This window comes from Lissotriton vulgaris, chromosome 7, assembly GCF_964263255.1.
Source record: "Lissotriton vulgaris chromosome 7, aLisVul1.2, whole genome shotgun sequence".
Taxonomy (NCBI): Eukaryota; Metazoa; Chordata; class Amphibia; order Caudata; family Salamandridae; genus Lissotriton; species Lissotriton vulgaris.
This window is the reverse complement of record NC_141695.1, coordinates 780,033,548-780,060,603: the sequence shown is the minus strand read 5'-3', so window position 1 is coordinate 780,060,603 and position 27,056 is coordinate 780,033,548. Positions and strand designations below refer to the sequence as shown.

Genomic DNA, 27,056 nt, shown 5'->3' with positions numbered 1-27,056 from the left:
GCTTAATGAGGCATCTTGCCTCTGCCGGGTGGGTAGCATTGTCTTCCCGCCCCTGCAACTCTGCGTTTTGGACTCTGGTTTGTGGGGTGGGGACGCGAGGCTGCACCTTGAACTTCTTGTGCGTGTCTTGTCCTGAGTTGATCCCAACCCTCGCTATTTTGGACACTTGCACCAACGCCCCTCAGCCACACTTACCTGGGAACAACCACTGCATCCTGGGTCCTGTAGTCCGCGGATTTCCCGGACCGGCTGAAAATTTCACTTGAGGGGCGGAGCTGATCATTTGCACCTATCGGTGTGCGGTGGGATGTATTTTAACTGAAGGACTTCTGGGACTTCCTTTTACCGACACTGCAGGCGCTGACGAAGTCCGATCCGGCCGAAATGCATTCGCCATTTCTACTTGAATAAAAGGTGTTGCCCTGTTAATCCCCTCTGAGGCTCCCGCTCCTTTCTTTGAGAGGAGATTTCTCTTCATATATATATATATATATATATATATATATATACACATATATATATATGAGACACGCTGTTACCTCGAGGAGAACTCCCAAGTTAAACGTAGAGTTGCCAACAAAGGAGCCGTGGCCACAGTTTACTCAGTGCAACGAAGTTTATTCAGGCACGATGTCCAACGCGTTTCGGAGTTGTAGTCACTCCTTCATATATATAACAAAATGAAGAAAAAATAAAAAAACAAGGGGGAACTCAAAGAGCACGCCCTAGACAAAGGAAAGTCGTACAATAGGTACCAACAGCACCGGTGTGAAGCAGAGCAGGACACAATAGTGTCAAAACACCGAAAAGCCATAACATCCCCCATGATGGGGATAGAACCATGGGCCCCCGCGAGACAGGCGGGGACACTGACCACTACACTCACGAGAAAGGAGTGAGAAATACACAGACAGAGGTCTGTCAGAAAAAGGGGCAGGTACAGTTGCATACTGACACTGTATAATGACAACAGGTATCCTGAAGGAGAATACTGGCACGGTAACAAATGAGAGTGACAGCCCTGAACCACTAGACCACAGAGAAGCAGAAAACATCTGCAGAGGCCAGGAGCGGAAGGACCTGAACCCCTGCGCATAATAGCAAAGGGGCCGAAGTCCCTAGCATGGAAGTGCAGAAGGAAATAGGTCACAGGGCAACACGCAGCAGAAACATAGCTGGTGAACACTCCACTGCCCATAGGCAAAAGGCCCACAGGGCCTGAGCCATGAGAGAAGACGTAAGCACATCCACCAAGAATTGAGAGTAGACCTCAGTCAAGACAGGGGCAGAAGGTACACCGTCAGTATCCTGCAACAGCGAACAGATCCTGTGTGTATACACACAGTGTATCTCCACAGAGACAGGAAGGAGCTACGGACCAACCGTAAATCACAACACAAAACCCCCGGGAGAGAACCGCACCAACCCCGCGGGTCTCACTAGAGGGGATCCTACAACAGCAGAAAGAGCGTTGACACAAGAGACGTAGCTTAAGAAGAAGACTCTGCTGAAGCCTTTGAAACTTCCTGTTGTAGGAAGAGCAGCCACACAATAGCCAACAAGTACCCCATACAGGTTATGGTACATCCCTATAAATGCAAGGGGCAACTCTTTGAGCTGAGCTCTTAGACAGAGGGTGAAAAGGAAATGCAGAAACAGCTGCCAGCTGCAACAAAAGAAGGACAAAACAGCTAAAAGCCGACAGTCCATCTGGGTAATATCCTCTTGAACCCAGAGATGGAACTACCAAAAAAGCAGTGACAATACTGCAACTAAAAGCCAAAGTCCACAACAAGGACTACAAACCATGGAACTCATGGAAACCAAGACATGAGACGTTGAACCGTCGAGTCTGTATGTCTGTAGAACAGCGTGACCCCATCAAAGGGGGAATCCCTAAGATGCTCCTGGACGTTGGCTGGTAAACAGCCACAGTGGAGCCAGGCTTGGCGGCGTAGAGCAACCGGGCCATAGGTCAACCTACCGAATCGGTGGGTCCATGGCCGACCGAATGGAAAATTGCGCCATTTCTCAGCCATCACGAATCAACCATTCCAGGTCAGTCCGAGGATCCTCTGGAAGAGAAGGAAGGAGGCGCTCAACCGAGTCCCAAAGTGCAGAAGTAGCGCGTGACAACACGCAAGACGTATTCAGGGTTCGAAGAACTACGCTGGTGGACGCAAAAACATGGTGGCCACAACTTCAACCATAGAGATTCCCAAGTGGGAGGGAGTAATGGAGGAGAGGCAGAAGGCAGCGAGACTAAAGCCGACTGAATCACCAGCCCTTGAGCATTAGGGAGGAGGGACAAACAGACAGGATCTTCTTGAGCAGGGCAATGTTGATGTGCAATAGCATGATCCACCGGGTCCCCCGACGAAGGCTTCGCCCAAATCCCCAGAAGAGCGTCGTACAAGGACTCGCCAAATGGCAACAAGGACTACACTTCCACTGTGCCCTGGTGGAGTAAATTCAGCAAGGGATCAGAGGGCAAGGAGATTGATAGTGTCTACATTTGCAAAATATCTGTAGCCCTGCGAACCGCTCTCTCAAAAGTTGCACTAACCACCATGGCCATCCGAGGTGGCGACAACTAGTCGTCCGTAGGGGATGGCATGAGGCTAATTCTGCCACCAAAATGTGGGGGCTCTAGAGCCTGAGGACATCCAAGTCCGTGCCAGTGCAAGGGGTTCCACCCAGAAGGACAGCGAAACAACCCTGGGGGTGGCAAACCAGTAGGGGGTGCCAAAACCAGAGGGGTCACCTCAGAGTCGGCCTCCACATCCACAACCCGATGAACGGCCGGGGTTGGCACCGGCGTCAAGAGGGCGTCAACTTGACGCCGATGAACCCTGAAAAAGCATCGTCTGTCCAGCGTCGGACCGGCGTCGACACAACCTCCACCAAGGCGGGAAAATGCTGAGAGGAACGGAGTCGACTCAGAGTCGAGGACTTCGCCCCAGCCTCAGCCAGCGTTGGGAGCCTCACGGGGCTGTGCGGAAACGTAGAAGGCTTTGACGTGCAATTAGGATGCCCCTCGGTGGCGTGAGGGCTCTGAATGGACCATCCGGGTGGACAGCAACTCCATACTCTCGCAGGGACTTTGGCTTCAGCCAGCAGCAGGCGTTGCACTCCTCGGAGTCGAGGTGCTCTCCCAAACACCACATACAAATCGCGTGTGGATCTGTCGCCGACATCTGCAGCAGGCATCACACACTTTTCCTGGATGCCAAAAGGCATTGAGAAAGCCTGAAAAACAAAAATAGGCAAGAGTTAACTGCTTCTCCGGATCTGCGTTGGAACACGGAAAAGAAGAAATACTGAAGTCAGCACGCCAGGGGGGTCTTATATGGCTCCATTGACGTCACTGCCGTGGATGACATCAGTACGGAGCCGGGCCTCGTCCCCCCGGCGTGCAAAAGTACTACTGGGGAAATAGTTTTCCGGATCCAGTCTGACGCCTGGTGAATATTCTAAGTTAAGGAATCTGCGGCTAGATGTCTCAATCAGATCATCTATTCTTGTGTGGGTATCATGGACAGTGGAATAAGGAGTATATTCTCTGCCCATAGGAGAGCAGTGGTGCCACACATCGAATAGGGCATCTGCCTAGTCAATTGTTGCTATTGCACTTGCAGCTACTGACAGCTGTCTGGGGGGTCCCTTAGAGCTATCTCATTTTGGGCATTGAATACAATTAAAGTCTCCACCCCAGAGTTGAGGCATATGCGAGTAGTTCATGGTTTCTGGTTGCAATGTTTGGTAAAATTGGGGGTCATCGTGACTGGGTCCGTAAATCCTAACTAGGAGCACATTTAAACTGCCTCGATAGCATTGGACTACTACATACCACCCCATATGAATGCAGCATATTTCCTGCACTTGGAGCCCTGTATCTCTTCTCATGCAGATCAAAACCCCTCTGGAGTGTGTAGTGAAGCAGGATTCAATATACATGCCCCTCATATTCCACTGTGTCAGCATCCCACTACGTGGTGCTAGGTGGGTTTCTTGCAGAATATCCACATTGATGTGGTGCCTTTTCAGATATGTTACTACTTTCCGAATCTTACGCCTATCATTTAGCCCCCTCACATTCCATGTCACAAAGTTTAGTTGGTGCCCACAGATGTTTTAGTGCCTTCACCTATTTTGCCAGCATGTATCCCTTACTTAACAAGCCAATATTGTCTAATCCGCACTCCTTTGTCAACCTACTACATTTTGTTAATAACTGTACAGTAATTCCCCCTTTCCCCCACCCATGCTATACCCCCAACATTTGACATGGCTTGTTATGTCCATCTTGTGGTGCCCACCCCCTCCCTTTGTCGGTTTACAGAACCCCCTTGGTGTGGAACACACTTTGAGGCGGAGGAAGCCTCCTTTCGCTTTCCTCGCTTTATGACACTTTACTGTCCTCTTGTTGAATATTACATCAGTGGGTTGTGTATCGATCAACTTTTAACATGCAGACTGTCTGTTTAGTATAGTGCCTCTGCCATACTACGGAGTCATCGTGCAAGTCCAAATGGTGTAGTTAGTGTGGTGGTCCTCCTTCCTATCAGGTAGGTGCCCTGAGTTCTTCAATTGTGTGCACTATTTCAGCATTCGGATCGGTTTAGTTCGGAAAAACTAGACAATCAACAGTCTATACTGATGTGTGTAGTGATTGCAGCACTGTGTCTTTGCATCACAAGTTCTGATTTGAGTTAATCTTGCTTGTCCAGATCGCTGCCAGTTGGCTCCTCGTCTACATTTGTTTCTGTAGGATGCTTGCCCGCTCCTTTTCTGTTATGTTCATTGAGGACTCGCTGTAATAACTTGGGATCTGTATAGATCCTGGGTTTACCATCCATTGTAACCTTTAATCTACTGTGCAGCGTCGACTGGCCTCCCAAAGAGACTACTGTTTGTATCCTCTCTAAACCACTGTCTCAACAGAGCATCTTAGTGAGGGCCGTAGGTCAGTGTTCCTGCACGTCCAGCCTACGGACCCCCGTCGCTATGCCTGCAAATTAAACAAGTAGCGTGTGCTTAACACAATTGTACACCCTCCCTGTTCACTGCTTCCTGTTTTTGGTCTGTTGTGCTTCTTCCCTCCTCTATGCGATTTTCGCCCAGGCGTGACCCAGGACGAGAGGCCTATGTTAAAGCCACCCAGCAGGTGCCACAAAGCAATTATCTGCTCTCCGTGTGTTCTCCCAGGCTCAAGTGCGCACTCACCGCAGCAGACTGAAGCCTTTCCGACCCCACAGCAATAGTAGCGGTTGACGTTGCCTCCGCTGGTCCTAGGCAGCGGTTTCACCCTCAGACTATCAGAGAGCGGCTGGGTGTGCACAATTTGACAGCTCGCTCCAGGTAGGCCCCCCCCCCCCCGCATTCACGGCGCAATGCACTTGCCGCGTCGGGCGTTTTCATAGCTCTGCTCTCATGGGCGATCAGTGTGTGAGTCGTGGAGTGCACTGCCAGCAGAGGCCATGCCTGGTGACTCGGCTGCGTGCGTTGCTTCGCCGTTCCCTGTCAGGCCACGCCATCTTTCTCGTTCCGAGTAGCGTGTCGTCACCGCTGTAGTAGCATTATATTTGTGGCTGTTATTTCCCGGAAGTAACAGATACCTTAAGGATATTTCAGATGGTATTCGGAGCTCACTTAGTTAGCAGCCATCTTGGTATCAGGCAAGCTCTGCCTCCCTATTTTTGCTATTTTTTGTGCTTTCAACTTCCTTCCAGTTAGTGGTAGAAATGGGTATGAAAGCAATAATGGATCCTGGAAAGCTATACATTTCAGAAAAGTAGACAAGACTCTAAATTCAGCAAGAGGTCATTTGTGTAGATCCTTCAAGGTTTTTTGTAGAAACTAACAGTTGAAAATAGGAAAAATTTAAAATACGTTGAGAGAAACCTCCATTTGTGCGAACGTTTTTACCGGTAACTTCTTCAAATTATGACTGATTTTTTAAAGGAATATACCGTTACATCCGTTTGTGTTTTTTTGTGTTTGCAGAGTCTAAAGGTGTGGGATGTTTTTAGGAGACCTAAGGCAATAAGGTGTTACTGAGCTTAGTTTGTGCCACTAATAGCTGTCCTATAAAACCTAAAGCGTCCACATCCAGTCGCCCGGAAGCAAATACTCTGGGCGTGAAGATTTCCCCCTGCCACAAGCCTAAGGGGTACTTCCACCACTAACTGATTATTTCCCCGTCTCTTACATCTTGGAGAGGCCAAAGAAGACAACACCTGTGTAAACTATTTACAGATAAGGGTATAATAGTTCCTTTTGTCCCGCGCCAATGGTTCAGGCGCCTTAGCGTGCGCCAACCGCGGTGTGAGGACTTTTTTCGGTCCTGATGAAAGCGGAGCTGACTATGGATCACTAGCAGAAACAGGTCGACCTTCTTTTTCTTTAGGTTTATTTTTGGTTCAAATTAACATAACCATTCATTAGTTCGCTGTTTTCACTGATTTTAATGGAGTTAGAACTACCCTCTTATTAAAAGAATGTTTCGGTTTGGGGAGTAGTCCACACTCCTTTTAATTCACATCCTTTCAACACATTTTTGTTACTATTCCTTTCCATAAGGACCCAATGGAGACAACTGGCTACCGACTTTTAGTTGGGGCCTGAGGGTCCTTTTCTTCTCACTGAGCACGCTTATCTCACCTTTATACTTACTAGTAACTTGTCTTTGGTGGTAGCAACTATACTACTTTCTGCTTTCTTTGTTTCCTTATTAGTTATGATGTCACTCTTTTGTTGATCGTTAACTATTACTGCTAAGGGGTACAAGAGTGGGCTTTTGACCCTTTCTCTCCTGTTGATTGCAGCAGTGTCAGAAAGGTCTGAAAGGAACGAACAATATTTGCAAAGGGGCCCATGTTGACCAAACGTGTTTTTATTTTACTCCTACCTCTTTTATCATTATATTTTTTTCTTTTTTGCTGCAATTGTTGATTTGCTTGTTTTTCTACAACATATTGACTGCTCAATGTTTACTATTGTGTTATATTGTTCCTCGTCTATAAACAGTTTATTTCAGGGCCTAATGAGAAAAAAAAACAAAAACGTAATTGCGAAACACACGCGCGCGCTACAGCAAGGCGTGTCATTGCTCTCATGTATTTTGTTTACTCACAACTATCACTTTTACCTTTTGTAAGTTAACGTCTGCTTTTGTAATATGTTCACGTGTTATGTTCTCCTCATGTCTCTGTTCTGTTCCTAGTGTGAAGCGCTCTGACGCCTCGGGGTAAAGTCCGTAATACATAAAAATGCATAAATAAATAAAGTAACTGGTAAACATGCGCATTCTTCCAGCTTGTATCTCACTCCTACCATTGTACTTCTCTGTATTGATAAAGACACACGCGTGCGCGCTACAGCAAGGCGTGTCAATTCGAAGCCCGTAATGGCTAAACACACGCGTGCGCCGTACAGCAAGGTGTGTCATTTCTCTTGCCATACCCGTAGCTCTGTTGCTCCTCCTACGGTCTATTGGTGGCGGTTACAAGCTTCATGCGCGTAATAGACACCAATAGGCCATGGGAGGAGCAATGCTCGCGGAAAAAGCCAATAAATTTAAGTCTTTCATTATGGAAACAACGCCAAGGCCAATCAAGTAACAGTAAACAAAAAAGGAAACGCACAAGCATTTTACTGTGAAAAATGGCTCTGAAAACCCCTTTTTTGTTTACAAAATGCCTCGCGCTGTGCGAAGCACTGCTACACAGTGCAACACTAGGCGCGAGACCTAAAAATATGGGACACAGCTAGGTAAATCTAAGTGTAACCTCCTGTTCATGACTAGACATAAGTCTGCCTCTCTGCCACAGATTTCTTAACACCTACTTGATTTGTGGTGATACTTCCGGACCACAAAGGGTTTCTGTAATGAACGGCGTATCCAAAATGTAATCCTGTATCTTTCTTCGTATCCCAATAAAGTTCAGTACTTCTGTTTCTGAAAAAGTCATACACACCTCATTATCTCTCGCCTCTCAAAAGAGCAAAGAGTCATAATCATTCTTATTGAAATGAGACCCTCACTGTCTGCCACTTTATAAGCTAAAAACTCTACATATCAAATATCTACAAGCTTATATAATAAGACCTACGTTCTGTCATTTCAGGACAGCCGTTCTATACACTATAAATATGTCATAATAATATGATGTGGAAACTGAGTCAATTTTCCAGATGCCCGCGTCTGTAAAATTTTCAATACGCTCTTAGACCGCTTATGAAGTTAAAATTGGTATTGTAACAAACCCACGCGCCCACACACTGACTTTCAACCTATCTGTCAATAGTCAATGTCATTATAGGCAGTTCGAATGAAAGGGAGCCAATGTAAATTGCATACCATTCCTGCCATTAAATTCACACATTTCTCATCTCGCACATGCATATTTATTTGTAAAGAAACACCGCTTTATCTTTCAAAATCCTTATCCTATCTTATCTCACCACCAAAATTATCCTGTGTCGGTAATCATACCTCCGGCTCGCGTAGCAGTAATGAAGAATCTGTTCATCTATTAAGCAGAGTGCAGCCACACGTTTCCTATGAATCCAACCGGTAGCCTATATGCCGGAAAGTGCCAAGTAACTCAAGAAAACGCACAAGCCTGTACTTCCTCGTACATGCAATGCACATAGAAAGAGGACTGCTGCTCATTCCGTGTAACGCCGCCATATTGTAACGGGTTAAACCATAGTAAGCCGGCAAAGTTGAGTTTCCCATTAAAAACGTGACATTTCGATCGTATTTCTGTGCAACCATAATTAAAACATGATTTACCAATATCATATGGTAAAATATCTATCAAAGAGTTTCTTGCTTTGCTTTATTTAGAAAATACTGCTGTGTCTCTATCTAGAAGTGCCCCACCAGTGAATAAAAATGTGCCCACCCAATAATTCAAAATCCATAGAAAACCAGGGGGGGTGAGGGGAATCCCAAACAAAATTACTGTTTAAAATTTCAATCTCTCCATCTTTTGCTGTTAGAACATATAGCGAAACTAAACTCAGTACAGTGTAATCAAGTGTATCGCACACATATGTACATGTATCATACAGAAAAAGAAAGGAAAACGTCGCTTTTGCTTAATACATTTGAAGTCTACATTACATATGATCTGTGTATGCATAAATGTCAGCCATACTTTCGAACACAGTCACTCCAGAGTAGCAACTCGTGAGTAATCAACAGATACACTGAAACAGTACTGTATTAATTCTATCTACCCAAGAAATAGTGTAATTCTTGGTCGATATTAAGACCACACTCCGTGCTTCGCAGTCGAAGTATCCAAAAGGCTTCTTTCCTGCGTGGCGCTAACTCTCTATTACCTCCTCTGGGTGTGATCTATTCCGTAAAATTTAAAGCGTTTTTTGGGAAGTTGTGCAGGGCATGTAGACATATGAGCAGCCAAAGTTTGACTGCTCGTATGTGTTCCCGAATCCTCTCTCGTAGTGTCCTGATGGTACTCCCAATGTTTCTTCTCTTACATCTACACTCAATGGCATAGACAACAAATTTTGTCAAGCAATTGATATTCGTCCTGATCTCATATCTCTTGCCACCAGGTCCCTCAAATGCAGTCGTCTTGGCGTAGGCCCATTTACACGCCCTGCAGTGGCCACATCCTTAGAAACCCCTAGTGTACTTTGTCATCCAGTTGTCATCTGTGGGTTGTGTAGGGTAACTCAGGCTCAGTATGTTCCTAAGTGATAGTCCTCGTCTATAGGTGATGTTTGGTTTGTCTGTGATGTGATCCTTAAGGGATTTATCCGCCCGTAACAAATGCCAATGTTTATTCAAACTCCGCCTTAACACCCCAGACCAATTGTTATATCCTGTTATCATCCTTATTGTCTCTCCCTTTCCTGATGGTGGTTTCTGGTCTTTCAGTTTATCCTCTCTTAAGTTTATCTACTCTCTGTTCAGCTTTTCCCAGTGTCTGCCCACCATAACCTTTATGTCTGAATCTCGAAAGGATTCCTTTCTTGCAGTCCTCAAAGTCGGGGTCCACACTACAGTTACGTCTGACCCTAACCAGTTCCCCATACGGGATTGAACGTGTTTGATGGGGCGGATGTGCACTGGATGTATGTAGAAGTGAGTTGCAAGACGTCTGTTTTCGAAATAGTCTGCTACGTATCTGGTTGTCTCTTACATAAAATTCTACATCTAGAAACGAGATCTTAGTTCTACTCTGATGTAAAGAGGATATTGAAATAGTTTGTGTTAAGATGTTCAATAAACCCTGTCAGTTTGGTCTGTGTACCTGTCCATATCATAAAGCAGTCATCTACATACATCCCCCAGTATAATATGGAGTCATTCTACTTAGAGCCTTCAGGGCCCCAGATTGTCTTCTCCTCGAGCCAACCCATGAACAGGATGGCATACGAGGGAGAGAACCTGGAGCCCATCGCCACTCCTTGTTTCTGCCTGTACCATTTGTCTTGAAACAAAAAAACATTGTCCAGTATTAGCTCAACCATTTCAATTAGCATTTCGGTATGGTTCCAAGCACTTGCAGATCTACTGTTAAGCATTTTCCTGACTGCCAACAATCCTGCCTCTCTCCTTATGCTGGTATACAGTGCTATTCAGAAAAGGGGGTGGTGATGGACAGAGTATCTGAATTAAACAGAACACTCATACCCAGTCAAGAGATCAGGGCTTGAGCCATCACCGTTTTTTAGCTCACTGCACCATCCAAGCTCAGAACCTGGCTACATGCAAATTAGTCTGTCCCTGGCCCAGTGCATCATGGGAACAGGGCAGACCAAACTACCAAGCCAATTCTTATACTGGGAAGGAAACAAGCTTCCGGGGACCAGTTTCTGGCATCACAGCCGTCTTCGGCCCAGCTTGCTTGAATCCTGATGGTGCAATGAGCAAGGGACTCACATCTGAGTATACCCTTCCACGCTTATGGTGGACAAAACGATTCAGAAACGGGTGTGGTGATGGACAGAGTATCTGAATTAAACAGAACACTCATACCCAGTCAAGAGATCAGGGCTTGATCCATCACCGTTTTTTAGCTCACTGCACCATCCCAGCTCAGAACCTAGCTACATGCAAATTAGTCTGTCCCTGGCCCAGTGCATCATGGGAACAGGGCAGACCAAACTACCAAGCCAATTCTTATACTGGGAAGGAAACAAGCTTCCGGGGACCGGTTTCTGGCATCACCGGCCCGGCTTGCTTGACACTCTGTTCATCACCACCCCCTTTTCTGAATCGTTTTTGGCCACTATAGGTGTGGCAGGGTATACTCAGACATGAGTGCCTTGCTCACTGCACCATCAGGATTCAAGCAAGCTGGGCCGACGACGGCTGAAATGCCAGAAACCGGTCCCCGGAAGCTTGTCTCCTTTCTGGTGAAGAATTGGCTTGGTAGTTTAGTCTGCCCTGTTCCCATGATGCACTGGGCCAGGGACAGACTGATTTGCATATAGCCAGGTTCTGAGCTGGGATGGTGCAGTGAGCTAAATAACGGTGATGGATCAAGCCCTGATCTTTGGACTGGGTAAGAGTGGTCTGCTTAATTCGGACACTCTGTTCATCACCACCCCCTTTTCTGAATCGGTATACAGTGCTGTCACATCTAAAGTTACCATAAACATGTTCTCATCCCAGCTAAAATCAGAAAGTAAGCCCAGGATATGTTTGTGTCCCTTATGTAAGAAGGTAAGTTACTCACCATTGGTTTTAAAAAATATATCTACAAACTGGGAAATTCTTTCCATTGGCCCCCAAATTCCCGAAATGATCAGCCTCCCCGGGGGAAAGGGTAACGCCTTATGTACCTTGGGTAGTGTACAAATACACGGGTATCTAGGTTTATCAGTCTTTAGGTAAGTCAACTCATTATCATCAATCAGCACCAAGCCATGCCATTTCTTGAAATGAGAGTGGATATATTCCGTAAGTGCCCAAATCAGGTTACCATTTAGAGGTTCATAACACTCCAGATTTGCCAATTGTGTTAAAATCTCATTATTGTAATCTGTATTCCGCATAACCACCATGTTGCCCCCCTTGTCTGCCTCTCGTATTGTGATGCCTCTGTTATTGCATAGTTCCTTCAAAGCGTCTTGCTCTTTAAAAGACAGGTTGTCTCTCTTCAGCTTAGAAACAAAATGCCTGGCTTCATTTTTGTCTAAATCAGCTAACACCTGTTTATGAAACAAATCTATATTATTTCCAGAGATAAGTGTCGGGGTTCATTTAAATTTCACCCTTAAATTGCTGGAGATACCATAATCTGTTGTGATGTCCAGATCCCTCATAATCCTCTCTTCTGATGTAATCACCTCATCTTCACAGTCAGTCAATGATAATAACAATCTTGTATCTAAAACATCTTGTATTTGGAGTTCTCATTAGACATCAGTATACCCAAATTCTTATGCAAGCTTTTATTCTCATAGTTTGTTAATTCAAAGTGTTTTTTCAGCTTCAAATGTCTCACAAACTTAAACAAGTCAACTTTAACATCACACACATTTCCGATGCGATTTGGGCGAAAGTTCATGCCCTTGGTCAGTACGGAGTGAGTATCATTAGACAGATTTATATCAGTTAAATTCACAATGTTAACATCAGTTACTTCTTCTGGTTCCAGGACCTGGTCCTGACCCCCGGTCTTTCGTCCACCTGAGCGCCCTCTCTTTCCCCTCCTTGTTTCTCTGCCTGAGCGGGGCGTCTGTATTCCCGGTTTTCCTTCTTGATCCTCCTCCCTCCCAATAAAAGACTATTCTCATTGTTAGTGGTGTTACTCATTCCCTCGGATCCACTGCCACTGGTCTGGGCCGTGTCCAAAGATGTCGAGCTAGAGCTAATCGACTTATTCTCAGTACCCCCTTGCTGTTTCTCTTTGAGGACTAGGTGATTGTATTTACGTGCGAATGAGAATATCCTTCCACTAGAGCAGGTGTCTTCAAACTTTTTTACAGGGAGCCCCCCTCCCTTTGAACACAATGTTTTGGAATCAGGCCCCCTCTCAAACCTTCAAAAGGGTATATATTGAGACCTGGATAATTCAGTGCTTAATTTGTGCTGGTGCTTTCCAGGGCTCAGCAAAAGCATTTAATTGCCAGCACTGGGGCTTATGACTGTCTGCCACACGGTAGTGGCGTCTGCCAACTTAGGTACGAGCACAACAACTTATATTTATTATTTCCATTTCAATTTCTAATAATTAGTGTTTGCCTCGAAAGCGATAAGGAGCTCTCAATTTCTAGGCCAAGCTGCACTTTCTTCCGTTGTGCTGAAGTAAGGAGCTGTCACCTTGTGGACACAGCTGAGTGTCCTAGGGCAGCAATAGACCAGGATAACCAAGCCCTTGAGTTTAGGGTGGTTTGGAGAGTATGAGAGTAGCAGAATTCCCATCCATCATAGGGAAGCGTATTAAATACTGCATGGATGTTAGTGTATTATGGGGCCTTAGGCCCCTTACATACCCACGACCACCACCACCAGGTAACCCCTTACAGAAGTTGCAGACAGTAAAACCGGCATTTACAAGGAATGAAACAAGCAGGTCTGTAGGACAGCAGGAGAGCTTGGGGGTATGGGCACCTCTGCAGAGTTGATTGAAGAGATGGGGTGAGCCTTGGGTATGCTGTGGAAGGGGAGGACAAGAAGATGGATGTGCTGTTGAAGCTTTGCCTTAGAGCCCTGTCCTGCAACTTGTCTAGAATGTATTTGGGGGACTTGAATACCCCTGCCCAGTGTTGAGAGGACAAAGGAGAAAACATTGTAAGGCCTGTGGGTGAGGATTAGATGAAGGGAGGCAACACTACAATGCAATAGTGTCTGGTAAAGATAGCATGCTGTAATGAGAAGAATAAGCAGGTGAATGGAAGCAAATATTCTTTTAACCTGGTGTTTGCTTTACTTGCAATGAAGTGAAGCACTTTTTTCTATGATAGATATTGTTCTATTCTACAAATAGTTCTAGACAGCATTCTCAGGAAATAGTTTTTCCCAATTCAAATGAAACTGCTTTTTCAGAGGAACTCTAGAAAGAATATCCGAAAAAAATCTCTTAACAAAATTCTGGTAATTGTTTAGGTTGAATGATGCATGTTCTAGTCCTAAAGATCAAACAAGCAAAACCATTAAAATGTGCGAAAAAGACACAGTTTAGCACATACTTAGTAGAGGCTGAGTTCTTTTGACTGTCCCACTTACCTATTCACCCTATGCTTCCCTTGAGATCTCTTCCTCAGTACACGACTCATGCAACAGGCCCATGGGCAGGGCCTGATTAGCTGTTTATTCCTCCGGTCATTTCCTTGCCCCAGGGGGGTTCCATGGGTGCTATTAGGGGTTGGTTTTTGAAGGTCAAAGGGCCGGCCCGGTCGTGCTTACATAGTTTCCACTGTTCCTGCAAAGGTCTTACTTAAGGCCGAATAGAGGCATTTGCAGTAGACAGCGAACCGCCTTTAAAAATAATGCCACAAAATACAAAACAAGGGGAATAGGTAACAACATATTTTGAAGAAAAGTGCGAGTGACTCGTTTGGGACTCGTGCACTACTGGGGTTTTTTGGAGCTGTGCCCCCCTTCAGAAGACTTCACGCCCCCCCCCCCCAGGTGTGGGCGCCCCACAGTTTGAAGATCACTACACTAGAGTAATCACATTCATCCCTTCGCAACTTTCTAGCTTTAAGTATCTTTATGTCAGCAATATGGTGTTGTATCATATCATTTAAAAGGCATAGTTTTTAGCGGAGACATCAGGTAAGTTCACGTCTTTGATCTTCAACTCCAATAAATCTATATCTCTCTGCAGCTGCGTGACCTTTCTTTCACAGTTTTCTATAAGGATCCCCATCAACCTATTTGAATTGTTAGTTAATTATTTCTCCCAATCGGATAATAGGTCTGCTTCTAGAGCTTCATTAGTGGGGATAATCTGGGATCTTAATCCTCGAGGAATCCTTTTTACCCTAATGTACTGTTTCAACGTGGCAGCATCCCACCAATGTGATAGTTCATTCTTCCTTAGCCTCTCTAGCCTGACAAATTTGTCTTTCAGGCCTTCCTGTTTGCAGTTCTGACCACCTTGTGCTAGTGAGCTCAGTGGCTTGTTACTGGAAATATTACTAAAGAGGTCCTCTGCCTCCTTGTCTCTATAATAGCAGGAATTTACATTGGCTCCCGTTCACTCGAACTGCCTATAATGATATTGACATTGACAGATAGGTTGAAAGTCAGAGTGTGGGCGCGTGGGTTTGTTACAATGCAAATTTTAACTTCATAAACGGTCTAAACGCGTGTTGAAAATTTTACAGACGCAGGCATCTGGAAAATTGACTCGGTTTCCACATATTATTATGACATATTTATAGTATATAGAATGGCTGACCTGGAATGACAGAACGTAGGTCTTATTTTATAAGCTTGTAGATATTTGATATGCGGTGTTTTTAGCTTATAAAGTGGCAGACAGTGAGGGTCTCATTTCAATAAGAATGATTATGACTCTTTGCTCTTTAGAGAGGAGAGAGATAATGAGGTGTATATGACTTTCTCAGAAATCGAAGTACTGAACTTTATTGGGATACAAAGAAAGATACAGGATTACATTTTGGATACGCCGTTCATAATAGAAACCCTTTGTGGTCCGGAAGTATCACCACAAATCAAGTAGGTGTTAAGAAATCTGTAGCAGAGAGCCAGACATATTGACTAGGCATGAACTGGAGGTTACACTTAGATTTACTTAGCTGTGTCCCATATTTTTTCTTGTTACAGGGAATTGTGACTTGGAGTATATAGATATTTGAGAATGGTTGCTTGGTTCCTTTTTATGAGGTGTCTCACTACTCTTTTTCACTTTGCCTTCTTACCAGTACATGGCAATGTGTGTTTCTGTACATTGATCTATGACCATACTGGATACCGATGCGAAGTCAAAATTTCAACTGTTAGCATATTTGGACTTTCACTTTTGTGCACCTCACAGTCAGGCGATAAGGTTGCACTATGGTTAGTTATATGTGTATTCTTTATAAGGGTTGTTTATCTCTCCATTGTATTTTTGGTTATAGCCCACCTCTTTGATATGAGGAAATCATGTCACAAACTGGGAGTAACATCTGTTTACATTCTGGTTTTGAGTTATTGGTGGATCACCTTGTGCAATTTCTTGGTTATCATTTTGGATGGCATATACATTACTCTTTCATATTTACTTACATTACGCAATTAATACATAGGTATTTTGTATGTTTATACCTATACAGCCTTGAGAAAGTTGCGGGAAAACACCCCAAACTCGACGAAACACGTGTTGGCTGTTGAGAGCAAGATTTGGGAGCCTACATGAATAAATCCTGAAAAGGAATTAAGAGACGTTTCGCATCTGTTCTACTGTGGGACATATTTGTGTGTTGTTGTTATAATGGGGAAACCATTTTGTGATTTGTTGTGTGCTGGGGAGTTGATTCTGCAAACACGATAACCTAATTGACCTTACGGAACACAGGATGGGGTTGTCTGGTTCTCTTCGTTCCTTCAGAACAGATCCCAAAGCTTCAAGGTGAACCAAGCCCTGTCCCTTCCTGCACCGGTCACTCTGGGGGTTCCCCAGGGTTTAGCGCTTTCCCCCATGCTTTTTAACCTGTTTATGGAGCTTCCGACAGAAATTCTGAAATAATCCAGCATTCACAATCACATGTAAGCTGATGATACCCAACTATACCTGAAGATCGCCTCCCCTGAGGACATTCAGTCCCTCAACTCAGTAGTGCTGGAAACACAAAGCTGGCTAACATAACCATCTGAAGCTAAAAGCTCTAAAAACGGAATTCCTCCTAATCTCACCCCTCAAACAATCTCAGGACATGGAACATTTGTTGAATCAGCTTACTGCTCTTAATTGTAGCCCTCACATCGTTGATTCAGCAAACAAAAGTCTGAACACGCAGAAGCACATTGGTTCCCTCACCAAAGGAGCGAACTTCCAACTCAGCATCCTAAGAAAACTCAAACCCTAGCTCCCGTCTCATGACCTAAAGGTTGCAGTGCAAGCATTAGCGATCGCAAAGCTGGACTATGGTAGCACAAAGCTGTGCGGCTTGCCCATAGTGAAGACAGCTCCTCTTAGGGTTGCCCTCAATTCGGCTACTAGGCTCATAACTGGCACCAAAGAATACAAATATATTCCTCCGGACATGCTGGCCCTGAATTGGCTCCATATGGAGCTTGGATACAGTTAAAAATTGCATGCATGGCACACAAAGCCATCCACTTCAAGACCCTGCTTACCTCGCTCAGAAGCTGGAGCTCTCATATGGTTCAAGAGCCTCCAGAAGCACCAGCACCCTATTGCTCAAACCACAAAAATGCAAGAAAGAAAAGAAGACCTACAATCGAGCCTTCTAAGGTTTGGCTCTGAGGATCTGGAACTCCCTTCCCCCCGAAGTCAGGGTGAACCCTTCCACTGTCCTCTTCAAAAAAGAAGTCAAAGGGCTCTTGCTGAAGAAATTTCTGCCTCAGTCAGGTTTCTCCATTGGACACCTAGGCCATCGGCGTTGATTGGTGGCTCAGCTGCCTGGCTCACGAGAATGTCGGACATTATAAGACTGTGAATTTTTTGCTTTGTTGATTCTGTTTTGTATGCTTTTACCCTTCTTGATGCATAAACTGTAAAGTGCTCCGATATCCTCTGTGGTTATGTTCGCACTATATAAAACCTTCTAAATAAATAAATAGAGAGTCATGGAGTGGAGTATTGTCGAGTGGCATGGAGTGTTGTGAAGGGAGTGGAGTAAAGTGGAAGAGCACAGAGTGGCATACTGTGGAGTAGACTATTGTGGAGTGGTATAGAGGGTCTTGGAGTAGAGTGTGGTACAGTGGAGTGGTATAGAGTGAAGTAGAGTGTTGTAGAGTGGCATAAAGTGTCATGAAGAGTCAGGGAAGGAGTAAAGTGCCATAGAAAGTAGGGACAAGTAGTGGAGAGGCGAGAGTGTATAGGAACAGAGTGTTGTAGAGTGGAGTACAATGTTGTGGAGTGGCATAGAGTGGCGTGGCATAGAAGGAGTTGTGTAGAGTGGAGAAGATTGTCATAAAGTGGAGTGGCATCCACTGGAATAGAGTGGCATAGAGGGGAGTGGAGTATCATCAAGTGAAGTGTTGTGGAGTCGAATAGTGGAGTGGAGTAGAGTAGTGGAGTGGAGTGGCGTAGAGTAGAGGAGTGGCGTAGAGTGAAGTGGCGTAGAGAATAAAGTGGAGTGGTATAGAGGGAGTTGTGAACAGTGGAGTAGAGTGTCAGAGTACAGTAGACTAAAGTGGCAAAGACTGGCATAGACGGAGTTGCGGATAGTGCTGTAGAGTGTCTTAGAGTTGGATAAAGTGGCATAGAGTGTTGTGGAGTGGCATAGAGTGTTGTGGAGTGAAGTTGCATAGAGTTGAGTGGCTTAGAGTGTTGTAAAGTGTTGTGAAGTAGAGTGGAGTGGAATGGTGTAGTGTAGAGTACAGTGGAATAAAGTGTCAGTGTCCAGTGTAGAATAGAGGTTCGTAAGTTGGAGTGGAATGTTGTGGAGAGTGCGGTGACGTGTTATAGGATATAATGGAGTGGAGTGTTGCAGAATGAAGTGGAGTGTTGCAGAAAGGAGTGGTGTGTCAAAGAGTGGAGGAGCATGGAGTAGAATGGTGTAGAGTTGAATAGAGTGAAGTGACAGAGTGTAGTGACACAGAGTCGAGTGGTGTAGAGTGGCATAGGATGAAGTGGAGTAGAATGTCAAGGAGGTGTAGAGCGGCGATGAGTGGCGTAGACGGTCGTGGAGTGTCAGAGTGTCGAGGAGTGGAGTGGCTTAGAGTGGTATGGAGCGTTGTGGAGAGAGTGGAGTAGAGAGGAGTGGAAGAGCGTATAGTGGCGTGCAGTGGAGTAGAGTGTGGTACAGTGGAGTGGCATAGAGTGGATTAGTGCATTGTAGAGTGGCGTAGAGTCCTGTAGAGTGGCATGGAGTGGTTTGGAAGGTGCAAAGTGTCAAAGAGAGAAGGAGCAAGGAGTGGAGTGGCATGCAGTGAGTGGAATGGCATAGAGGGTGTTGCGTAGAGTGGAGAACATTGTTGTCAAGTGGAGTAGCATGGAGTGGAGTATCGTCAAGTTGAGCAGAGTGGAGTGGCATAGAGGAAGTTGTGTACAGTGGAGTAGAGTGCCAGATTTTAGTAGACTAAAGTGGTATGGCCTGGCATAGAGGAGTTGTGTACAATGCTGTAGCCTCTTAGAGTTGGATAGAGTGGAGTAGAGTGGCATAGAGTGTTGCAGAATGGAGTGGAGCGGCACAGAGTGGAGTGTCGTAGAGTGGCACCTAGTGTAGTAAAGTTTTGGATGTAGAGTGGAGTGGCGTAGTAGAGTGGAATTAAGTGTCAGTGTTGTGGCAAAGAGTGGAATAAAGTGTTGTGGCGTAGAATGGAGGGGCATAGTGTGGAGTGGCATGTCAGAGTGCAGTGACGTGTTACAGAGTAGAGTCTCGCATAGTGGAGTGTTGCAGAATGGAGTGGTGTGTTGTCCAGTGGAGGGGCGTAGAGTGGAGTGGCGTACTGTGGAGTATGCATGGTGTGGAAGAGCACTGCCATTACAGACAACACATTTTCAATAGAAATGACCATTACATTTGAAGAGACATACAGTTTTACTGATGAAAGTATACACAAACATTGTGTGAAACTGTCATCACCTTGTGTATTAATTTGTTTTAATTATATTAAAATATTTATTTCCATCACATTTCAAAACTATTTTAAAAAAATGTGTAACCTAAATCCGCTCACTTTGAAGTCAGAGAAAGAAAAGTAATCACAAAGCTCCCACAGAGGCAAAGCCTGACATTTGACTCCTGTCTTTAAATACACAGCAAATGTGACAAGGTAAGGGCAAGATTTAAGGGCTTGTTTACAGAAAGCTAGCACCTAGGTTATGCTCCACGGGAGTGACAACCTCAAGCTGGACAAATACTCATGACCAATTATGCCATTCCTCCATGAGTGTTCATGTGGCTGAGCACGTTGATGGTGGAGTGGATGAAAGGTCTGTTAAGCGTCACAGAAAGTATTGGAATTGTTTCCTTATATCTTTGGGGATCGTTGCAGGGAAGTCTTCTGCTACATAATGCTCCACTCATTCACAGTACTAGGTCATGTCTTTTAACCATTTGTCCACTGATGGCAATCTTCTCTGTATTCAGACCATCAACACATGTCACTTAGCTAGGACTATCTCCAAGGATACCAGGTGGGGAACGACTAAAGGAAATCGGGATGTGTCATATAGAAGTGCCACCATCTCAGCTAGTATGTTAAATAGATGTCAATATTCCAGTACCCTAGGACATTGCCATGCCATTTGTAAAAATATTTGCATTTGGAAGACCACATCTTTCACATGCTATTCGATCTTTGAGACTGAAAATGGCCGTTCTTTCCGGAGCATAATACTGGTGCAGGTATTTAAAATGCATTAATTTATGTTTGTAGTTTAATGGCATTTCCTGCACCTGGGAGCACGAATATGCCCATGTTTTATCAGAAATCTGAGACCCCCAAGGACTTCTCCCACTTATGTCAAGGTCCTGACATCGAGCATTTGTTATAAGATAGACGCTCTGGGTACAGGAAAGACATAGAATGTCCTATGTCGGCTCATTGTATATAGATTGTGAGCATGGTCATCTCAGGCGGCGACCTGGGGAATTCAGCAAATGGGGCCTTAGCTGCAGAGCGAAGTCTATGTTAATACAACATTGCTATTGCATATTTGATCCCCACTACCAGAAACTGCAGAGATATAAAGACTCCCTCAAAGAGGTCGCCAAAGCTATGCATACCCCTCTGATGTAATAGTTCCTTCACTATCTTTTCTTTAGTTGGTGGAAGGAAAGGGTTATCTGCAAAAGGAAGCAAGGGTGAGCACAGAAACGTGATGTTCATTATTTTAGCCATATCCCGCCAGGAACAACAGGCTGCAGCAACTACATTAACATCAGCCCTTTTGGGGTGCAGCCTTATGCCAAGCGAGCCCAGTAATGGCCTAGAGCGAATGATGACCCCTAAATGATGCACTTCCGTCACCAGATAGTGCCAGTCCTTCCTCCTGCATGGGTCGATTGAGCACCTCCCAGCAGGCTGTTTTCTCCCCCATATCAGTCTAATTAGGGTCTATCAGAGTTGGCTGAACAGTAACTGGGGGGGTTGTAGTCAGATGTAAGCAAATAGGTATAGAAATGTTGGGAGCACAACCATCTTTAGTGGGGATATCCGCCCAATCATAGAAAGTGGCATGTGGATCCAGCGGTCAACACAAGTTGTAATTTGCGCCACTGACGTGCCAAAATTGCATGTGGCCAATTCAGTCGTCTCGGGTGACCCATATACCCAGATATTTAATGCCACCAGGGTTCCATTGCAGGCGATAGTGCTAGGACTACTCTAAATCAGTTAGAGGTAAAACCTCAGTTCTCCCAGTTTATGCGCAGCCGAGTGGCCCTCAAATTGTACTACCACATGCACAATAGAAGATAAGCTCTTCTCAGGCCACCAGATATAAAGAATCAAGTCGTCAGTATACAGCGAGATCACTAGGGAGCTATTCCCGAGCCATAGCCCATGATGTGAATACAAATCTCGAATAAAGTATGCTAGCAGGTCAATGGCAAACGCAAAGATTGAAAGGAATAGAGGACAACCCTGCCAGGTGCCCCTAATAACAGCAATGGTGTCAAGTGTACATTCTATTGATCCAGACTCTGGCTGTTGGTGTAGCAAATAGCAAATCAATGAGCTTCTGAAAATAGCTGCTAAAGCAGAGTCGCCGAAGGACCTTCCTAATAAAAGGTCATTAAAGTGAATCAAACACTTTTTCAGCGTCAAAAAGGACCACCACCGACGGTAAGTGTGGGTCCACCCTGTGGAGGAGTGCAATGTACATTCTCAGATTAAAAGCTGTAGATCTTTGGGGTATAAACCCTGCCAGTTCCGGCAGGAACAAAACTTGAATGAAGGGTTGGAGGAGCTGCGTCAATAATTTTGCAAGGACTTTATTATAAGTATTTAATAGGACAATGGCATGTAAGATGTACCATGTGTGGGCTCTTTGTTCGGTCTCAATAACACAGTAATAACCGCCTCCTTCATTGTGGAGGAAGAGAGTAGGTTTCCCCTAGCTATGGCTGCATTATAAGTCTCCAATAATTGGAGAGTCAGCAAGTCTACGTACTCTTTGTAAAACTCTACTGGCAGCCCATCACCACAGGAAAACGTACGACTGTTTACCGTCATTATTGCCTTTCTAATCTCTTCTACCATCAGTGGGGAGTTAAGAATCTCCCTAACCTCACCATCTAGCCAGGCTAATGCCACTTAGTCCAAATATCGAGCTATTGTGGCTACATCTGTCTGTGCCTCCGAGATGTAGAGCTGCTCATAATACCACTGAAATGCGGCTCCGATGTCGGCAGATGCCATGGTGATCTCCTCTTCTTATGTGTAGATAGAAGTAATCGTCCCAGAGTCTCGAGTGGTTTTAGTAACCCAGGGCAGCATTCTACCAGATCTATCCCCTTCCCTGAACTGTCTGGTGCGGGCTCCCCTGCCAAGGTATAGGGTCTCCATTTCGGTCTCTTCTCAAAATTAGTCCAGAACCAACTGAATTCAGTCCAGTGTAATCAAGATACCTAAGATAGCAAGCTCAGTGTCCAGCATCTTAATTTCAGACTTGAGCTGGCCTAATCGGTTGCGGATTGCTTTTAGAACCCCTGCACTCTTGGACATACACATACTACTTATCCAGGCTTTAAAAGCCTCCCACAAGAGACCAACATCATCCACCGTATTCTCATTTAGATTGCAGTACTCCACTACATCCTAGCCTCCCTGATTTCAGTTCTAAAAATGACATCCCTAAGTTTAGTGCGTTTTCAGGCACCAGTTAAAGAATTCGAGATTGGGAATGCAGCACGGTCATACAGCACTAGTTCCACCGGAGGTCAGACTGGGCAGAATCATCACCCCCTGAAATGAGCCCATCAGTGTGCAGGACAGCATTGACATGTAGATCCATGAGGACATCTTGTTTATCGGGAAGTAGAATCTGCAGGGCGTGATACCCTCCAGGTGTCTACGAGTTTGCACAATTGCATTTTATGGTTAAGAGCAGTCCTCATGTGTAACGGAACGAGCCGCCTAAGAAGTTCTGTCTAGGTGTGTGTAACGTATTGAATTAAAGTCCCATTCCAATATTATGGGCCAGTCTTGATATTAACCAACAGTAGTTGTTGGCCTTCAAGCACTCCTGCAACAATTATCACCCTTCCTGAAGTATACCGCAAAGCGGTCAATGAGAGTAAGCCGGAGAGTCTACCTATCCAGGCTTGCAACCCCCCTAGAATAGGCAGAGTAGAAGTACCAACGAGGACCCCAAGAGAAGACTAAGGAAGGCGGACACAATAGAGAACAAATAGTTTCGTGTAGCAGAGTCCCATCCACCCTCTGGCGCTTCAGGTATGTTATAAAATGTTGTGCTCTACGTGGGTTGTTCATCCCGCAGACATTCCAGGTGATCATTTTCGGCATAGTGGTTCTTTGTCAAATCCCTGGTGGGCAGCTCAAGCCCCAAGTCTCACTGAACATTACAGGGTCAGCATCTGTGTGTGTGCCATGTGCTGTGGTTATGCAAAAATCAATACAAATAGCCAAAGCCACACCCTTTCCTCACCTCTCCCACGCAAAACCACGCTCTCGAAAACATCACTTTACTCACAGACACTGCATCATGCATCTTACTAGAGGTATATACGTGTACCACAGGACACAGCATAGGCTACGCATTATGACATAGTCTATTAAAGTATCTAAGCAAGCCTGAATGGATACAGAGAGGCAACGTGCAGACTTATTAAACTTGTCTTTGTTGCTTACTGCAAGCTCCCCAAATCGGCGGCTATTCCTCGTGGAAGCCAGTCTGTCTGAACATGGGCGAGGGGGGCCCCACGTGATGATTATAGCAAGAGACAGGCGTGTGAGGGAGCCAACAGCAGCAGACAGGAATGCCTACCATTGTAAAGTCGTCCTACATGCAGATCAATGCAAGCGCTCAAGGTGAGGCAAAGATACACCCATAGAGCCAATAACATTATGTGAGAGATGAATACCCCATTGACTAGCAAATAGTGAGTTGTGGTAATTTAATCTCAATAGTACTGCTTCAATAAGGTTGTTTCATTGCGGAGTGGCCAGTTGTTTTTCGTTTAGCTTTGGTGTTGAAAGAGCAGATGTGTGTCAAATGTGAATCCTAAAATTCATACATTCTGTACAGGTGAGGGTACATTATTGGACCTATCTTTACAGTGGCTAAGCAGACACTTAAATGCTGGTTTTATTATCTTTGAAGGCTAAAAACCTTTCCCTGGCTTGATGTGTAGTAGATTGCTAGAAATTTGCTCTGGATTTGGAGTGATACACCACACTGCCCATGAACTAAACAAATAAGCTCCATGTTATTAGAAGAGTAAAAGATTAAAATGGGTTTACCAGATCACAATTATTTTGTGTTACTGTACAGCATAAACCACAACCACTGGGCAGCAAAGGGTGTTACAAGCCTATATGAAAACACACCAAAGTAAGGGGAAAATATACAATATGTAGTGTTAGATTAATTAAGCTAAGCATGGTGCAATATTTTTCAAATACACATAGTTGAATAGCAGTCACACAACACCTACAAATCTATATTAATACGAATCCGTACTTCAGAGACCGCATCCCACGCAGTGTCATTAATTTGAAGGGTTCAAATAGTAACAAAAAAATGAAGCATTTCTAAATCAGATTTCCAATATCCACAAAACACAGTTATGAGAAAAAATATTGTGCTTCAACATAGTCAACATTTAGTGTACTGAAAGTTTCAAGCAGGTCTTGAGTAGAAATGATATTACAAATTATGAATTTAAGCTTAGTCATGTGACTCTTCAAATGCTTACAAGGCCAAGGTACATTGAAGATGTTTCGGATGGGTCAAGGGTGTATATTTGGTATTCTCATAGTATTAACACTGAAAAAGGCTTAAAAGAGCCTGACATAGTTTTCCTCGTAAGTCCCCTCCTTTCTCCCAGTTCTTGAACAAAAATGTCTTACATCTAGTATGCCATGCATTTTTACCCCTCGAAGGTGCCACCTCTATCCTGGGTATAGTATCTAATTTTGTTACCATTGTTGAAGAGGCATACATTTTCATTGAGTCCTGCGGCATTAAGTTTCTCAGGGCATTAATTCTTCAAGTCCATCAGACAATTTTGTTATTGATCCAGAGCCAGTGCCGCCGTCTACACTTATGATTAGGCTTTTCAACTCCTACTTTCCAAACACAGGGATCAAAACAAATATCCTAGGTAGTCAAGTTATTATCATGACCTATGTGAGGTCTTTCAGTATGGGCTTCGGAGCTAATACTTTACTTTATAGGCCTCCATCAACAGAATCTTTGGGGGTTTCAGCAGACAGCACACTGCAGACAGTAGTTAAGCAAAGGCCTGCCACAATTGAAAGGTGTGGCATTCTATGGGGTTCATTATGATTTGCACATAGCAGGGGTCCCAAAATTACTGGGGCTGGAGCTACTAATTCTAGAAGGTGGCAATTCCACCCATGCAAGATGGAGATACTAGTGCACATCACCAGAGTAGGAAATAATCATGAGCACTGCGGATAACTAGGTTATTACAAATTGTAGGGACTTCCCAGTTACCACCTGTTCAAGCAGGAGATAACTGGGAGCGAGGGGAACCAATTCAGTCATGGGGTGGGGAACTAAGTGGGTGTCAGGGTTCAGGGTAGGTTGTAGGGGTGCTGGGGGAGCTTTCCATTCTCTCTGTGGTGTTGCTGGAGAAAGGGTGAGGTTGGGAGCTGTGCCTCAGCACTATGGGTGTGCCCGCGACCCACATGAGTTATACCAGGTGCTTTTCCACGCAATGGTCCTGCACCAGGTAATGCCAGGTGTGGAAATAGCAGGTCACATTGAATCAGCTGAACAGTATACTGCTGGGGACTCCACTAGAGTGAATTTATAATCAGAACCTATGTCAACCTTTCTTCTGGACTCTGAAGCTGCTCTTTGCTGTTCTTAAGGAGTATGTAGTTCCCATTTTCACAGAACTTGATCACAAAAAAAGGCCAGACCAGAAAACAAGGACTTCCACACTATTCTTCTCTCTATCATCTGACAACACTGATTTACCAATGGAAGATTGTTCACAAAATCTGCCAAATCATATATTTCGTTTTAGGAAGATCACCTGGATAACATTCTTGATGCTCCCAGAGAGGAGAAGAACAGTTATTCAATAGTCCACACGAAACCATGATCCTGTCTTCAGTGAGCTGTAACTCAAAGTACATGAAGGTGTATAATACTGCCATGAGCCTGGGTTCCTTAGGAAAAGCAGTTGTCTTTATGGTCACCTTTTCTCTCAAGCAGGTGTGCGGTTTTACCAGTTTGCTGCCTATTTCCTGTATACTCTAGAAACTGTCTCCTGCCACAGGAGACAGTTTATGGCACGAGGTGAAGATTTAGTAGGGTATAATAATATAGCAATGGTTCATTTAGCACAGTGAGGCTAGGCCCCAATGATTCAGAGGTCCAAAGTAGATCATTGTAATAAAGCCTGTTTTAAACCACAGATGACAGGATGACTCCATAGTCTAAGGAATCCTCGTACTTTGAAATAGCAATGGTTTCGATGCCCGATGGCAAGTTATCATGTGAAGGCAAGAACTGAAATAAAAAGCAGATCCATGCCGTCTTGCAGGATAGCTGCATGCGTACTTTACCAGTACAAACAAAGTTAGTGACCATAAAAAAAAGCATTGCAAAAAGGTGATAATCTAAGGAGAGGAGAATACAGTTATCTTGACGAAACAAAGAAAAGCACTGTAAGACTAAGTGGAGATCTTCTCAACTACAGGTTAACCAAACATTTTCCCCAATGTGAAAAGTGCTATATGATTTAACACCCCTATT

At 44.6% G+C, this 27,056-nt stretch overlaps 1 protein-coding gene across 4 annotated transcripts in view; it reads right to left on the bottom strand.

The window, feature by feature from the left end:
- CEP131 (centrosomal protein 131) overlaps positions 1–27,056 on the bottom strand; it is a 448,463-nt gene that overhangs the window by 135,622 nt on the left and 285,785 nt on the right. The gene's annotated exons all lie outside the window — the stretch shown is intronic.